General features: G+C 36.2%; 1 protein-coding gene across 1 annotated transcript in view; it reads left to right on the forward strand.

The window, feature by feature from the left end:
- The window catches only part of LOC143144374 (popeye domain-containing protein 1-like), a 144,759-nt gene that overhangs the window by 133,503 nt on the left and 5,886 nt on the right, over positions 1-5,370 (forward strand). The gene's annotated exons all lie outside the window — the stretch shown is intronic.

Consider the following 5,370-nt stretch of genomic DNA (forward strand, 5'->3'; position numbering starts at 1 on the left):
CAGAAATAAAGCAGCGCAACAAAAATAAATACAAAATCCAAAAATATTTCGTACCACTGTCTCGGTGACTGTCTCAGAGGAACGTTAAACTGGTGGGAATCACCGCGCGACAGTTAGACAGGCGGAACTACGACTCTCGAACAGACACACCAGTGTAGTGTCTTGTTTTTAATGTAACTCGATGACGGATGAAAATAGACCCATAGATTATACGACATTTTTTGTTGAAAATGACCTGCCAATCGCGATGAAAAAGTTTCTCGGTTACCTCGCGGGATATTCTGTATACGTATATCCGTACTCTTTACGAGATACAGTCGCTATCAAAGAGTCGAGTAAAATCATCGTGCTCCAGTTTCACGTACAAAGTATCCTGCGATGTCTCGAACCAACAGAAGCGAACGTCCGTCGTCAGCGATGTTTCTCTCGTCCCGCGATCACAGAAAATGTTGCTTTAATCTCAATCGAGGACGACAAAGGGACACCGATAATACGTATCAAGTGTCAAGTCTTAGTTCGTCCTTTGTGTACTCTGCTCGTCGATGTACCTAACCGATTTTCGATTATCGCCTCTTCCGCGATGAATATTCCTAAAGGTGTTCGCGCGAATCGATGGAAATAATTACAGAAAGCGCGATGAAAAGTGGTCAAAGCCTTTCGTGCGAAATCGAATCGAACGAAATTTTCTGTCGTTTGTTCCCAGAACGATGGAATTGCACATCGAATACCATTAAACGCACACATTTTTCTATAAACGTTTCTCAATTTCTTTTTTGGAGCGAGGGGACGATTTGTCGAACAAAAGATGTTGGAATGCACAAATGCAATAGTTACGTTTCACTTGTATTTACAATACAAATTTACGTTGGTAGACAATATTTTGCGATCAGTTTGCACGAAATGAACGATTCGATTTTTTCTATCGATTTTATTGTACGTAGATACGAATCTAGATCAAATAAGATATCTTATCAAACGTTGTCCATTAGGACATTTACATCTCTGCCTTGTATCCGACCATATCGTAAAAACGTTTAGCCAATCTGATTTCTGAACAATCTTTTACCGATACTCGTTTGCTTCTGATCCAATGGTACAATATAGAATTTAATTATTCACGTATACGATCTACAAGCATGTCCAAAGTAGGTTCGATTTTCTTTGTTTCGTGAAAGTTGGAAAATGAAATTGAAAAACCTGCTTTGTGCCTTATATGGTGCACCATACACGATTCATTGTTTTTTAACACGTTTATATTTGTAAGCTCTTGACATTCGTTCTTTCTCTTTTGGAAACATTAATATTCTATCATTGCACGTATTTGTCATTTATTTGTTTCTATGATATTATTTTCGGCCCGTTTAAAAGCACATTAGACGATTTAAATTATTCACGCTCGTACTTAAGGCTACGTATTTCAATTAATCACGACGAACGGCCTCGAATGTATCACCTGTGATGAAAAATCATTTTTCGTTTCGTGTTAAACGAACAATGGCGAATATTTGGAAACGATGAATGTCTTTGAATCTGTGATCGCGATTAAAATTAATTTTCTTAAAAAAAAACTTTACGTACAATCCGTATATAAAATATACCTGCTCGAGGTATACATCGTTTAAGAAAATTTCATCGAATCCGTGTAAATAAATACATACCTTGAACACTACCATAAAATATTAAGAAAAAATATTCTTTTCTCCTCCGTGTCCAAGTGTGAATGTTTCATCGTACATTGCAATTGGGGAAATATCAGAAAGACGTCGTTGAATGTTTCAACGATCTTTGATCATTCATGAAATCGTAACATTTAATGACTCTCAGATTAATCGGATAATTCGCCGGAAGGGACAGATTTGAAATAAGCGTTGAACCGTTATTACCGAACCGGTTCGTATTCTGGAAACCGTGTAACGTTTAATTCGGAACATTGTAAAACCTAAAATAATTTCCACGAGGTTCCTGCGGACGCGTTGAACCGTTATCGAACCGGTTGATATTCTGGAAATCGTGTAATATTTAATTCGAAGCATTGTAAAATCGAAAATAATTTCCGCGAGATTCCTACGGACGCGTTGAACCATTATTATCGCACTGGTTCGTATTCTGGAAATCGTGTAATATTTAATTCGAAGCATCGTAAAACGGAGAATAATTTTCACGAGATTGCTGAAAACGCAGCGATAAAAATTTGTCCCTTCCTTACTGAAATTTCGTATCACGAAACTTCTCGACGCGACGCGACGGGATCTCGAGATCGGCCGACGGGGCGCGCTCGTTTAATCAAATCGTATTTTCCGACGAACCGCATTGTCCCAAGGAGTGAGTGTAAACCCCGAGAGTGTCTTTTCCGACGTTGTGTTTTCGCGTTATCCGGAGAATTGCGAAACCGAGAGAACGAGAAGGAGCAGCGAGCACGAACGTGAGAACGAAAAATCCGTACGAACGAAAAAAGAAAAAAAAAAAAAAAAGGAAAAAACAAATGCGAAACAGAACAATTGCGAACAGCAACAACAGCACTGTGTATATTATTACGATTATTTATTATTACGATATGTTCGTTGACTATTATGTTAGAAATAAAAACTACATTGAAAAACCGTCTGAAAGAAACCTCTGTACGACCGAACCTTTGAAATCTTCGTGTTTCGTTCTTGGAATATTCTTCATCTTTTGTTTTTTTTATTCTTCTCTCCACCGTACCCTCCCCTATTCCCGTTTTTCCATTTTCTATCCGTTTCGTCTTTTACCCTTCGAGAAACAACCGAGTGGTGACGCGAGGACACTCGAAATACAAGAAAAGCGGAACGAGGGGCGCGGGTGGTTGAAGGCCTTCTTCGAAGCACAATATTTGCTACTTCCACACTGTCCCCTATCACTCGAGAACGATTCCCCGAGTTTCGAGTGCTCGATCGTCGGGATTAAATTCAGGAACGTTGAAAACGACGAGGATGCGAGACACTCCTCGCGAACAATTCGACGCGGCCGGACGCGAGTCGTCGAGTGGAACGGGAGAGGGATGAATTATTCCTTCCGAGTAATTTCATTCTACCGAATTGTTGTTCCGTCTTTATCGCGGATATTTCTTCCACGGAAATTTTGCACCCGGTCAAGAGGCTCGGTGATATTAATTAATAGGTTCTCGATGTCTCGATCCTTTGAACCTTCTGCGATTCGAACGAAATAGAAATTTCTTTCTGCCGTAGAGTCAGATACAATTTCTTTTTGTATCTGTAGAGTCACATACAATTTCGTTTTGTATCTGTAGAATCAGATACAATTGGTTCAATCGTAAAGGTGATCATTTCTTAGACAAGAATTCTTTTCCAGTTAGACATAATATTTTACACGTAAATCTATCGAACGTTGCGAGCGATTAAAATTAAATAGAGACACTCACCATGAATCAATATTTTGCCAGAACCAATATTTTTACACGCGAGAATATCGAACATTGCGCATGAAGAATTACACAGTATTTTAAAAATACTCGCTGTGTAATTTTTTAACGAAAAGTCACTGTATTTTTTCATCAAACAGGAACATTGTTATTTTTAACGAGGTGATTGATATTGTTTTACGTTTATGAAAAGCTCTTTCGTGTCTGGCCGAATGGAAAACAGTTGCATTCTCGTATCTGCAACCTGCATTCGATCTGTTGCCATATTTCGTTTCACTCGAAGCACCAACCAGGTATGAAATAGACGTTTCGCTTTATAGGAGTTGGTGTCACGCAAAATGAAGTACAGGGTGCGAATAGTTGCCATTACTGGCATCTGCACGATTACCGTTTATTAGAAACACAACGCTTACAGCCCGAGCTGACACCAAAAATGTATTTCCTACAAACGTTTCGACATTTGTGAACAAGTTCCATAAACAATAGCATCTGTCGTACAATAGTCACGAAGTCTTCGGTCATTGTTCGGCATCCGTCCATATGGATGTACGGCTTATTACGAAGGACCTATTTAGGCTTTAACTCGTAAACCTTTAGGAAGCGAAAGAGAGTCGAACTATTTGCTTGTAAAGCATTCTAAAAATGCACTGACGCTACAATTCGTAAAACTATTACTGCACAGATATTTATACAAGGCATTTGTTATCGACATATGCGAAATGTATATTTATGTTAATAAACGATACAAATTCAGAGTGTTCCAAATGATTTCTAAGTAGTTTCTGATTCCTTTCGATCATTTCCTTATAATATGTAATTCATTAATTAAGTAAGAGTAAATATCAAGCCAATTTTTCGAAAATTATAATTCGTGGAATTTATTAGCGAGCGTGTCGATTCAACGAACGTTCACATGTTTGTGAATTAATTTGAGCTCCTATACCGCGAAGAAATTTCTTATTTGAAGCATCTTGTGGATTTCAAAGGTTATTAGATTTTTCTTTTCATAAAGTCTCAACGAAGTTGAGTAATTTCTCTCTAAGAAGAAATTGGAAGATTACAAAATTATTGGAAGTTATCAAACTTAATTATAACGAAATTGCAAAATTAAAAAACTCTTCAACGTTGGAAAATGAAATGTAGCGCCGACGGTAATGTGAAATATTTCTTGTGATAAAAATTGAATAAGATTAATTTCGTTCGTGTTTCAATTGATAACCGAATCTACTATGGGAAAGAATTCAAAGAGGTCAAATGTTATAAGAATTTCTTTTCTCTGCAATTGTAACGAAATCGTTTTAATTGTATCTTTTTTTGTTTTTCCTGACAGACAAAGGTCGCTGTTCAATATTTTAACCGCAGTGGTATTGTTCTCAAGATCTAGGAAGGAAATTAAATTTCGTGGACGAGCAGGGGATACGACATGAAAGTTTAATAAGTACAGTATTAGCGCGATTAAAGAAGGACGTGATATGTGTGGCATATAAGAAACACGACCTTATACAATTTTTAAGTGTTTTATAAAACATCGACAAATGTAAAAAAAAGTCTGTCCTTTGGGCGAACGTTGCATTAAATTTTAATTCAACAACTTTGTTCAAACGAAGATTGCTAAAAATAATGTTATTTCTATAATTAGTGCTATTTAACAGTATAATTAAATGCCCATTTATATATAAGCGAAGTAATGTGTTATTTTAATGTTACTATTAACAGGTAAATTAAATTTAGTATTTGAAAGTTTAGAATGCTCATACTTTTGTAGTAAAAAAATACAAAAATTATTCAAATCGTTCATGGGGTAATTGTTCAAATAATTTCAAGTAAACGATTTTTTAACCAAACTCGATTGATACAGTAATTTATTGAAATAGAAATTACTAGTATTCACCTATTGTAGAATAAAAGATTAAATATATAATAATAATAATAAAAATAATAATAATAAAAGTATAATTAAATTATGGCAA

This window comes from Ptiloglossa arizonensis, chromosome 3 (genome assembly GCF_051014685.1).
Source record: "Ptiloglossa arizonensis isolate GNS036 chromosome 3, iyPtiAriz1_principal, whole genome shotgun sequence".
In the NCBI taxonomy this organism is placed as follows: Eukaryota; Metazoa; Arthropoda; class Insecta; order Hymenoptera; family Colletidae; genus Ptiloglossa; species Ptiloglossa arizonensis.